The sequence below is a fragment of the Nelumbo lutea genome, chromosome 3 (assembly GCF_056320005.1).
Source record: "Nelumbo lutea isolate HS-2025 chromosome 3, American lotus-T2T, whole genome shotgun sequence".
Taxonomy (NCBI): Eukaryota; Viridiplantae; Streptophyta; class Magnoliopsida; order Proteales; family Nelumbonaceae; genus Nelumbo; species Nelumbo lutea.
This window is the reverse complement of record NC_142686.1, coordinates 20081852-20093981: the sequence shown is the minus strand read 5'-3', so window position 1 is coordinate 20093981 and position 12130 is coordinate 20081852.

Here is a 12130-nt window from a genome sequence, read left to right as displayed (position 1 = left end):
TAGAGGTTGCTTTTATCACCTTCCATCATCACCTTTGTTTCTACTTGTAATCTCCCAGCTGACCCAATTTTGTTTGTTCTGTTTTTCTTGTGATCCCTACCAGAATCTTCTATGAGATTTTTTCATCTCTTGATAGATGGCTTTGGGAAGTAAAAAGCAAGACATGGTGTAGTTTGGGATGGCAACTACTACAGATTTCAGAAGGACTTATTTCCTTCCATTTGAAAGGAGAAGTTCATTCCACTTGGAAGTTTTGGATTGGATTCTCCTTGTCAAATGGGTGAATAAATCTGTCTTTGATCTTCCTACAGTTGTGGGTAAGCCTAAGTAGATTCCAAGATGATCCACCTTTTTAATTTTTAACCTTCTAGCTAAGAGTTTTTGTAGCTTTGGATGAAATTTTTTGCTGAAAAAGATCTCAGACTTAGAAAAATTTATCTATTGGCTAGAAGACTTTTCATAAAATTTGACTACCTCCACCAGATTTTGACTTTCAAATGGAGTTGCCTTTGTGAATAAGTAACTATCATCCGCAAAAAAACAGGTGGGAAATTGCTGGGCAATCCCTGTCTAGTTTCACACTTGAAATTTTTTCTACAAAACAAGGTGATGAAAGTGAGTGGAGAGTGCTTTAGATACAAAAAAGGAAAAGGTATGGGGATAGTGAATCTCCTTGTCTAATTCCCCTTTCAGGAATCAAAGGTCTACTTAGGGAGCTTTTTATCAAGATTTGGCAGGATACTGATGAGATACACTCTAATATCCAAGTTACCCATTTGTTTCCAAAACCTAGCTTTGTTAGAACCCTCTACAGGAAGCTCCACTCCACTCTGTCATAAGCCTTACTCATGTTCAATTTTAGAGCCATCAAAGCTTTCTTACCCCTTGTTTTCAACTTTGTAGAGATCAGGTCCTACAATTTCCCAATATTTTTGAAAAAAAAAATGTTTTAAAAGCCATATGGGCTCAGAGCTTTCAGATGAGTTATTTGAAGTAAGGCTTCTTTAATTTCTTCTTCCTTTATATTTCTCTCCATCCATTTGCTTTCCTCTTTGGATATTTTCCTACTCATGCTCTCCAGAATCTCCTCAGGGTCATGCAAAATTGTTGCTTGAAATATATTCTCAAAGTGTTGAGTGAGGGTTTTTTCTATTTCTATTTGGTTATCTATTTAGAAACTTGGCTCCTTTTCAAGGCTGAGAATCCTATTCCTATTTCTCCTTCTATGGTTTGGGCACGGAAGTACTTGGTGTTCTTGTCTCCATGTTGGATCCAATTTGTCCTATATTTTTTAGCCCACATTTGTTCTTCTCTCATAAGCTAGATTTCAAGTTCTGATTCTAGAGTTTTAATTCTTGATTCATTCTTTGAGCATCCCAAGTTCAGTTCTAACTCTATTACTTTCTTCAGACTTCTAATTTTGTATTGAACATTTCCAACGACTTTTTTGTTCCAAATTCTTAGATTTTCTTGCATGTTTGAAAATTTGCTTTGAAATTTGTCTTGAGATGACCCATTTGGTTGCTCTATCCAACTAGCTTGGACAATTTCCTTGAAACTTTCATGGGTTAGCCACATTTGTTCCATTCTGAAAGGCTTCATCCTACCTCTTGTATTTCGTATTGTGTTCATTATAATTGGATAATGGTCAGATCCTAGGCAGATCAAGGTTTTAGCGTGGGATTCTTTAATTAGGTTATTCCAGCTTTGATTGCTTACAGTTCTATCTAGCTTTGCTTTTATTTTTTCTTTTCCTTCCCTTTTATTTGACCAGGTAAATTTAACTCCATGGCTTCTTACCTTTGATAAGTCGCAATCATTCAGAAACTTCTTGTTAGAGTTTAGAAGGCACAGATTGTAGGATCTCCTACATTCTTTATCCTCCTTGCTGAAGATCAGGTTTAAGGTCCCCACAACAAATCCAAGGTCCCCTAACAAAAGTGGACAAAACACCCAATTTCTTTAGGAAATTTTTTCTTTTGTGTCATTTGGGCTCTCCATAATTAAAAGTACAGTACCGTTTCTTATTTCATTCCTTGCAGATTTTAGAGTGGATGAACTGATTATCAACAAACAGAATTTTTTGAATGATCCCTTCTTTCCAAAAAAGGGCTAATCCCCCTTTCAACCCCTTTGCATCACTCCCCCAACAGCTCCAGGACTTTAGGAAACCTAATTTTTTCCTGCAGTTTAATAAAGACTAATTGGTCTCCATAAGGAAAATGATATTTGGGTTTGTTCTTCTAGTGATCACTTTTAAAGCTTGAATTGTTAGCGGAGACCCAATTCCTTGACAATTCCAATTTAACATCCTCATTTGGAGACCCCTACCCACTTATTTTTAGCAAGATTCCTCATGAAGTAGTTGTTTCTTTAGTGATAGTGTATGGATGGCAAAGAGCTCTCCAATTCTATTGACCCCCCTCCTATATTTTGAGCATAGATATTTTTTGACAAAAAACTACCCCTCTAAACTGAGTTACTGATGAAATCTTGTTTCTTATTCTTTTTTAAAAGGGTGGTTTTTGAAAGGGGATTTTCATTTTTTCCTAATTTTTTTCTTTTTTTCTCTTTTTGTTATATCCTCCTTATGGGAGGCAAGTATTCTAAATTTTGGCATTTCTTTCTTTTTTTCCATTTTAGAAAAAAGTGTTTTCTTCAAAAACCAATCAATCCTATAATACAAATCATTTAATTGGATGCAAGAGCTACTTGGTGTAGGAAATATTTCATCTTGAGAATAATGAGGGAGAAAATTTAGGGAGAGAAATACCTCTTCTTCCTATGATGTTGTGGTGTTTCCAATTAAAACTTCTGCATCACCTTGGTCTTTTTCCTCCTCCAGATTCATTCCCTCCGATTGGCTTCCCTTGATATAATCCTCTTCCATGGTCACAAGTTCTCCCTCCTGATCATCTCGCCCTTGTTTTAGAATACTCTCCAAGCTAACCTAATCTTGAAGTAGGTTAAATTCTGGCAAAGGACTCCTAGCTTGTTTGAAATAAGCTTGATCCTCTTGGCTCCAATTTGTTTTCTCGGGTTGGGAAGATTTGACCCATTTCGCTAGCAATCCAAAACCTTCTTTATCCATCAAATCTTCGGAGTGGATTTCTCTAATTATGATGCCTGAAAATACAAGTTTGAAGGCCATGTCAGCTCTTTCACTATTGTAAATGACATTTTCCCCCTTTTTCAATCGTTGTAAGTCTCTTATCAGTCTCTCTTCCACATCATCCTGATTCGACTCCTAAACTTGAAAGAGAACCATTTTGCCCTTCGTCGTCTCTGTCCCAATTTCCTAAAGCCAGGGGTTTCCTGATGTCTAGCATAACTCGGGTCTTAGAGACCTTCTCCCACTGCGGATCCTCTTCGTCTGTATCTGTTTCCCAGTTCCCTTTAGGTATTGGTTGGCCAACAATACTTACTGATGAAAGGGAATTTGGCCTGACCTCATAATCAAGAGACATGTGGGCATGACTCAACACGGGTGACAGCTCATCGTAGATCAGCTCGCTACAAAGCAACCTCGGGTACGCTAGTACCCCGAACTAAAGTTACTTTGGGCTAAGATCGTTCCGGTACCAATTCGTGAGCAGAACAACAGTGCCAAGTTCGCTACAGGTTGAGCTCGGACAGACGAGCCACCATGGAATAGGCCTACCTCAGTGCAAGATCACCTCAGTACTAAAGCACTTCGGCATTCGGGGCAGATCAAGTTTGTGAAATGCGAACTCAAGCAGCTCGCCACCAAGAAGCCTGACACTTCATGAGCAGCCCGCTGCCTAGTCTAATCAACCTCCACATGGCAATCTCAAGGAATACACCTTCGTACTCTACATCCCTCGAAACCGTACTTTGTAACGGCTACATTAGTTCACCCACTCTCCGATTCAGACGGGGATGGCCAACCTCACCGCGGGAGACGTTACTCCCAACTAACATGGTAACGGATCTGACACAACGACCTACTCCACCTAACCCGTCAGGATTCCAGTATATAAAGACTTCACCCCCTAGGGGCGAATGTATGTTTTTTATGCATAATCTTTGCTCTCTAGCTCTCAAACTCACTATTCATCATCCTTAAGCTCTCTATTATAGCTAATCTGTGCTAACTTAGCCATCGGAGTGTCCCCGTTGGGTTAGCCGCCTCGGGATCTCTGACTCCTCTCCTGCAGATCACCCTAGTTTTCGTCGTTGCTAGTAGCCAGATCATATCTAGTAGGGAGCAGCCGGGTTACGCCACATCATTTGGCACCGTTTGTGGGAAACTCGTTACTAAAAGCCTTTTATCTCTATTCCAAAAACCTAAACCTTTTATCTCTGGGGGGCAACCTCAGTTCCTCACTGTCTACGTAGGCCAGTTCACCATACCGCTCACCACGGATGGGATTCCAACACCTACTATACCTCAACCAATCGTGCCTATTAACGCCCCACTTCCTCCTGTAGTGGGTGCGACCTCCGTTGAAACCCCTATAGTTCCCCTGGAGTCGGATCGAGCCAGTTAAGCGACTTGGTATAGTGTGTGCAGGCTATCCAAGCCCAAATGCTGTAGGTCTAACAGTTCCAATAGTACCAATAGCAAGTCCTGCACCATATGTACCAGTAGCAGTTCCCACCATTGTAGCAGAACCAACAACCAACCCCACCTTAGTGCCTGATCACCCCGAGCAAGCCTCGCTGCCAAAACAGCCATCCCTGCCAGGGGGAGACCTCCCAGGCTTCGTCTCGTGGTAGGAAAGAAAAACAAGTTGTTCCTCTCATCTCCCAACAAGTAAGAAGGTCGAGAGATACTCGACACACCAGAACCAGTTCACCTCGGCCCTCATGACCTGAAGGAACTTTTGTAGGAAACCGGTTCAAGGTCCTAGCCGAGGACTCCAGACAAGGCATTTCGGTCCATAGTAGCCGGCAGTCCAAATCACTCTTGACCAAGGCACCATCTGACAGTGCGGAGGTCAGTAGCACTACTGCGGAGCCAGTCCAGTAGCAGCAAAGGAGACATGCTAGAGCACCTCGCGTTGTAAATCCAAGCCATCCCGTGGAACCCAGCCTACCTGAGCAGCCCAAAGGTAAGATGGGGGTAAGCTCGAAAATCACAAAAACCGCTCACCTTCTCTCTGTACCCTCTCCACTATTCTCCGAGCTCCTAGCTTCCCTGATGCCGACAAACATCAGGTTCCCTCCCCTGGATAAGTATGATGGGTCTTTCGACCCAAATGATCACATAGATTCTTTCCAGTCCCAGATGCACTTGGTTGGGGCTGATGAAGCCTGCAAGTGCGTTGCTTTCTCCACGAATTTTAAAGGGGTAGCTCGCACTTGGTACAAAAACCTCGTGCCGGGGACAGTCAAAAGTTGGGTGCAGCTCGTACAGCTGTTCACCTCACACTTAATCACCAGTAAGAAGTGTCTGAGGTCACAAGAAAGCCTTCTCAGTATAGTCCAAAGGGAAGGAGAGTCGATTCGAAGCTACATCAAATGCTTCAACGACACGTGCCTACTAATCCCGGACTTAGACCCCACCGTAAGACTTGCGACAGCAAAAAAGGGAATCACCCACAGGGAATTCAAATGGCATGTGGTGGGAAACAAACCCAAAGACATCACAGGATTCCTTAAGCTCGCCGATCAATTCATCAGAACTGAGGAAGAAATGAACCAACGGACCGAAGCCCCATTAGAGAAAAGAAAGAGAGAAGACCGCAACTTCAACAACGATGACAGCAAAAGGAAGAAAAGCAAGTACCCAACCAGGGGAGGGAACATGTCAGATTTTCACCCCCGAGCTCCCCCGGTTGAGAGAACGAGCTTCACACCCCTCAACGCAAAGCGAGGGGAAATTCTCATGGCGATCAAGGATGCTTCTTTTGTGAAGTGGCCACCCCGATTAAGGGGGGACCCGACCCTTAGAAATAAAAATGTATTTTGTCACTTTCGTAGAGATCACGGTCATAGTACCGAAGACTATAAAAAACTCCGCGACGAGATCAAAGAGCTCATCCGTCGCGACTACGTGACAAATTTTGTACAAAGAAATAATAAAAACTAGGTAGATTGACAAGGGGAGCAAAGGAGAGATGCTCCCGAGCCCAGCAGTCAGCGCAGCGAGACCGCAGAGACAGCCACCCGAGGAGAGATTGATCTGCGGGATGATCAACACGGTCACCGACGGATCCATAGTAGCAGGCTGCACCTCGGCCGTAGGAAATTCTTCAGTCCGCAAACCTGAGCGTGAAGAGGAGAATCCGCCAAAGCGGCCCAGGCCCGAAGACCTGATATTCTTCACGGAAGACAATGCGCGAGGGGTCCAATACCCCCATGATGATGCATTGGTGATAAAGATGAGGGTCAACGACTTCGAGGTGAAGCGTATCCTGGTTGAACCTAGTAGCTCAGTAGATGTCTTGTTCAAAGATGCGTTCGACAAGCTTCAGCTCCGAGAAGGCGACCTCAAACCGACGAGCACTCCACTGGTTGGCTTTAGCGGAGAGGAAGTCAGGCCCTTAGGGCGAACTCAGTACTCGTGGAGATCGGCACCTGGCCTAGCCTCGTGAGATTCGAGCACACCTTCTTGTCATACAACGCCATTATAGGTCGGCCCATCACCCACGCACTTCACACAGTGGTGTTCACCTACTACTTGGCTATGAAGTTCCCCACAAACTTCGGGGTTGGTACAGTGCGAGGTGACCAGTTCGAGTCTCACAAGTGCAACGTTACCGCCCTCAAAGAGAAAGCCAAGCTGGCAGACGACCTTGAGTTAGAGCGACCCGTAGAGTACTTCGAGGAGCGAGCTACGCCAACCGAAGGAACGATCCGCATCCCTACCTCAGTAGAAGATCCAGCCAGGACCCTACAGATCAGAGCAACAATCAAGGAGCCTCTCCGCTCTTGGCTGGTAAGTTTTTTACTAAAAAATTTAGATGTGTTTGCATGGTCCATGACAGAGATTCCTGTTATAGATGCCAAGTTAATAGCTCCCAAATTGAATACTGATCCATTAGTGAGGGCAATTAGACAGAAAAAATGCAATCTCGCCCTAGAGCGCTAGAGGATAGTTGATGAGGAGGTCGAGAAACTCCTTGCAGCCGATTTCATCAAGGAGGTCCATTACCCGAGCTGGGTGGCTAACCCAGTTCTGGTAAAAAAGGCCAATGTTAAATGGCGCATGTGCGTTGATTACACCGACCTGAATCGAGCTTGCCTGAAGGATTGTTTCCCACTCCCTAAGATCGACCGTCTAGTGGATGCGACCTCAGGGCACGAGTTGCTGAGTTTTCTGGACGCATACTCGGGCTATAACCAGATCAAGATGGACTTCGCCGACAAGGAAAAGACAACATTTGTAACCGAGCTAAGATTGTATTGTTACAAGGTCATGCCCTTTGGGCTAAAAAATGTTGGGGCAACCTTTCAAAGACTTGTCAACAAACTTTTTGAGCCGTTGATCGGCAATAAGTTGAATGCTATGTAGACGACATGGTCGTCAAAACCCAGTTCTCAGGCTATTTAATAAATGACGTGCAATGTGTTTTTGAAATTGTATGCAAGTATAGTATGAGAATGAACCCCAACAAGTGTGTCTTTGGTGTCACCTCGGGTAAATTCCTGGATTATATAGTGAACCAACGTGGCATCGAAGCAAACATTGAAAAGATAAAGGCCATCCTGAACATGAAGGCACATCGCAAGCTGAAAGAAGTTCAGAGGCTGAATGGCCGCATGGCCACCCTAAGCCGCTTCGTGTCCAAATCGGCAAATCGCTGCCTGCCTTTTTTCAAGGCAATCAAGAAAAGTAAAGACTTCGAGTGGACCGAAGAATGCCAGTTCGCCTTCGACAAGCTGATGAAGTGGGCCGTTGAGCTCAGCGAGTACGATCTCTAGTACAAGCCGCAAACTGCCATTAAGGCCCAAGCCTTAGTGGATTTCATAGCCGAATACACATTCAGCTCCGAAGCTCCCAGGCCGGTTGAGCGCAAGGCTCCCACCTCAGGTGAGCCCGAAGCTCCCGGGCCGGTCAAGTCTGAACCCTTGAGGTAGCAGGCAGTGTGACACCTCTCCTAACTCAGCCTACCGCGAGCTGGGATGAGGAGCCTTGGATCCTTCACGTAGATGGCTCCTCGAACCAACAGGGCAGTGGTGCCGGAATAGTTCTGCACGGCCCAAGCGGTATGAAACTGGAATACGCGCTACGCTTCGAGTTCGCGGCATCTAACAATGAAGCAGAGTATGAGGCATTGATAACTGGACTAGCCATAGCCAGAGAAGTAAAATCAAGGCACATTGTTATCTACAATGACTCCCAGCTCGTGGTTAACAAGGTCACCAGCGAATACGAAGCTCGCGAGCTGACCATGATTGCCACCTGACCAAAGTTAGAGAAGCCCTGCTCGACTTCCTGTCACACTTCATTAGACAGATCCCTAGGTCGGAGAACGCTGAGGCCGATGCTCTATCCAAGTTAGCCAGCACTAGCGACATCACCATGAGAACCGTGTACATAGAGAACCTGTCTCGGCCTAGCATTCTCAGGGGGTAGAGGAAGTCGCTCCCGTCGTCCAAGTAGAGCCGAGCTGGATTGACCCGCTCGCGAGCTTCTTGCTACACGGGACCCTCCCTGTAGATCGCAATGCAACCAGAAGGGTGCAGCGCCAGGCAGCTAAATACGTCATGTTAGACGAGCGGCTGTACAGGAGATCCTACACGCTCCCCTATTTGCGTGGCTTGCGCCCTACTGAAGCTGAACTCATACTCCACGACCTTCATGAGGGGCTGTGCGGCGGGCACTTGGGGGGCAGAGCCCTTGCCCAGAAAGCACTTCGACAAGGGTATTATTGGCCAACAATAAAGGCAAATGCCATTGAACTCATTATAAAATGTGACAAATGACAGAGACATGCCAATATCCACCACCAACCCATTGCCGACCTCAAGTATCTCACCAGTTCGTGGCCCTTTGCACAATGGGGCATCGATCTACTCGGGCCATTCTCCCCAGCAACGGGTGGAAGGAAGTTTTTAGTGGTAGTAGTGGACTATTTTACCAAGTAGGTAGAAGCCGAACCCCTCGTAGAGATCACAACCCGAAACGTTCAAAACTTCTTTTGAAAAAATATTGTATGCCGCTTCGAATTACCTCGGGTATTGATTTCCGACAACGACAAACAGTTTGAAGACATGAAATTCCAACATTGGTGCCAAGACATGGGAATCCGACAGAACTTTACTTCAGTCGCATACCCTCAAGAAAACGGCCAAGCAAAAGTAACGAACAGAGCCATTCTCCGTGGATTAAAGGCACGATTGGACCGAGCTAAAGGATTGTGGGCAGATGAACTACCCAATGTTCTGTGGGCGTACCGAACCACAGAGAAGATCACCATGGGAGAAACTTCCTTCAATCTCACCTACGGCACTGAAGCAGTCATCACTACAAAGATCGAAGTGCCCATGCTGTGACTAGAAGCATATAGTGATCAGATGAATGAAGATGGGCTACGTACCAACCTCGATCTACTCGACGAAGTAAGGGACATCGCGTACATCAGAACCGCAGCCTACCAGCAGAGAGTAGCTCGGTACTATAACGCCAGGGTCAAGAGGCGGAACCTCCGCATTAGCAACCTGGTCCTTCGTAAGGTTATGGTACCTGAGCCCGGCGCTGGCAAGCTCAGATCCAACTGGGAAGGCCCCTACCGAGTCAAGCGAGTGCTCGGGGAAGGAACGTATGATCTCGAGACTCTCGAAGGGAAACAAGTACCTCGGGCATGGAATATTGTCAACTTAAGGCAATATTACCTCTAACTACTGGGTAGACCACGAGTCACTCCCAGAGCCTAAGGGCCAAAATGTTGAGCTAACACGACTTCAGCGCTACAATACCTAGTCGCCTCCATGGCAACTGGGCAAACTTCAGTGGCAGACTATCACCCCCTTAGCCTAAGGGCCAAAAACACCGAGCTAACGAAGACCTCGACATCAAGAAAGGCTTAGGCACTTCAGTGGCAAAGGCAAAGTATGAAATATCAGAGGCGTAAGCAGCTCGGGTTTAAACCTTATGAAGCATAGCTCGTCTCAATACGTTGGTTGAATTGAGGAATAACCAACAAATGCATAGTTCAGGCATACATGGTAATCACTTCGCGATGTACCATGGAGATGCTTTAAACGTTAAAGGACAGATCAGGATAACAACTACTGAAAAGTCCTATTTCGGGCATGTAGCTCTAAAAGCTCAAGTGGTGAGATCGCTTTAGCAAAAATAAAGGGAGCATGCCATACTCGGGAAAAAAAAGAAGAAGGAAGAAGTTTCATTACCAAAAAAAGAAATCGGGCTAAACAGCTCAAGACAGTTTAACAAAAGGTAAAAAGGGCACAACTTCCCAACAAGATCTTTTCAAGACCGAGTTTATGGCACCCGGAAGCCACCAGAAGCCCAAAGAAATGCCGCCTCAAGGATCCACCTCCTCATCCTCTGGAGAGTCAAGCTCCTTTTCCTCTGCTTGGTCCACCGTCTCAAGGGACTGACCCTTCATAGTAATGCCGTCAAGGTTGAGTCCAGAGAACTTCTTCCGAACCAGCCACCGACAAAGCTTAAACCTCGAGCGATACGAATCTGAACCGTACTCCGCCTGGAGGTCCTAAAATTCCTAGGAGTCTTTAAAATCCCAGACCGCTTTCTCTCGCTCAGCCTCTACCATCTGATCAAAGTTTCGAGTCCGATTTAGAAGAGTGGACTCCAACTCCCGCACCTACTGCCTAAGGAGCTCCCTCTCTGCCGCCATCCTCGACGATTCCTCCCTGTAACGTGTGCTCTCTTCAGAAAGCCGGGCGATTTTATCCTCCTGGTCGTGGATGAGCAGCTCCTAAGACTCGCTCCCCTTGTGGGTGTGATGGAGCTCTCCCCGGATTCGGTCAAGCTCGCTCTGGAGCTTTTGATTGGTAGCCCGCTGGTCGAGGGCGTCGACGCGATGGATGCGCGTCTGGAGAGCCATGGCATGGATGGTGGAATTCACCTGCCAACAGAAAAGAAGATCAGAAGACAGCAAAAAAGAGCAAAACAAGAGAGAGAAGGGGGAAAAAGGTCACTTACCACCATGCAGTGAGCAGAGGCGAACGCGGAGAGGTCCCCAGGCTCCATGTTTCCCCACTGAGCGATCTCATCATTAGTGATTGCCTTCCGACTCCTCCAGCGAGCCACCAGATAATCATTTACCCCTTCCCAGTTCCCCACTAGGAACTGGGGGTAAGGACGGGGCTAATGGGGATTACAAGGAGCCTCCCCCGGCTGAGGGAGCTCATTTCCCCCAGGGTTAATCCCACTAGTCCCCTTGGGAGGGGGCATCGGAACCTTGGGCGGAGGAGAAGGTAGAACCGCCTCAGCAGACCCGAACTCAGTACTTCCCGAAAGAGGGGTCCGGTCAGGGCGTGTCCTCTGCGCATGGCGTCTCTAGTTGCCCGAGAGAAGGCGGCGCGAATCGGCACTGGGCATGATGGCTGCCAAAAGACCACAAGATATTAGCTCGATAAGGAACATAATACGTGTGTACAAGGCACTACACGACCTAAAAGGCCGACCTTCCCAGACTCAAGCCTACCTACATGAGCTTCTCCTTGGTCAAGTAGTCCGAGCAAAGGAAGCCTACCGACGCCTAGGACATCATCGTTTTCTGAGTTTCAGGGTCCAGCTCAGCCCCAGGGTCCTAGATGGCACCCCTCCAGGCAGTGGGGAAGGGCCACCCCTCGGGGTTATGGACCACAAAGTAATCCCGCTTTCAGGCGGGAATCTTATTTGGCAGCTCGTACAAGAGCTTATAGCCACGGAGGGGAGAGAGGTAATAAAAGTGTCTCTCCGGAGGAACCCCAGGAGCAACATTCTTTATACAGAGGATAGAGGCAAAAATATCAAGGTCCAAAGGAAGGCAGTACTCATAACACAGGGATATAGTCCCAACCATGTTTCAAATGGCGTTGGGATGAAGCTGGTCAATGGTGATGTTGAAATGTTTTAACACCTCCACTATCAAGGGGTGTAGGGGGAGACGCAAGCCAGCCTCTAGTTGTTCCTGAAAGACTACTATGTCGTTGGGACCATGCTCCCAAAGAAGTTACCAGTAGGGAGGCT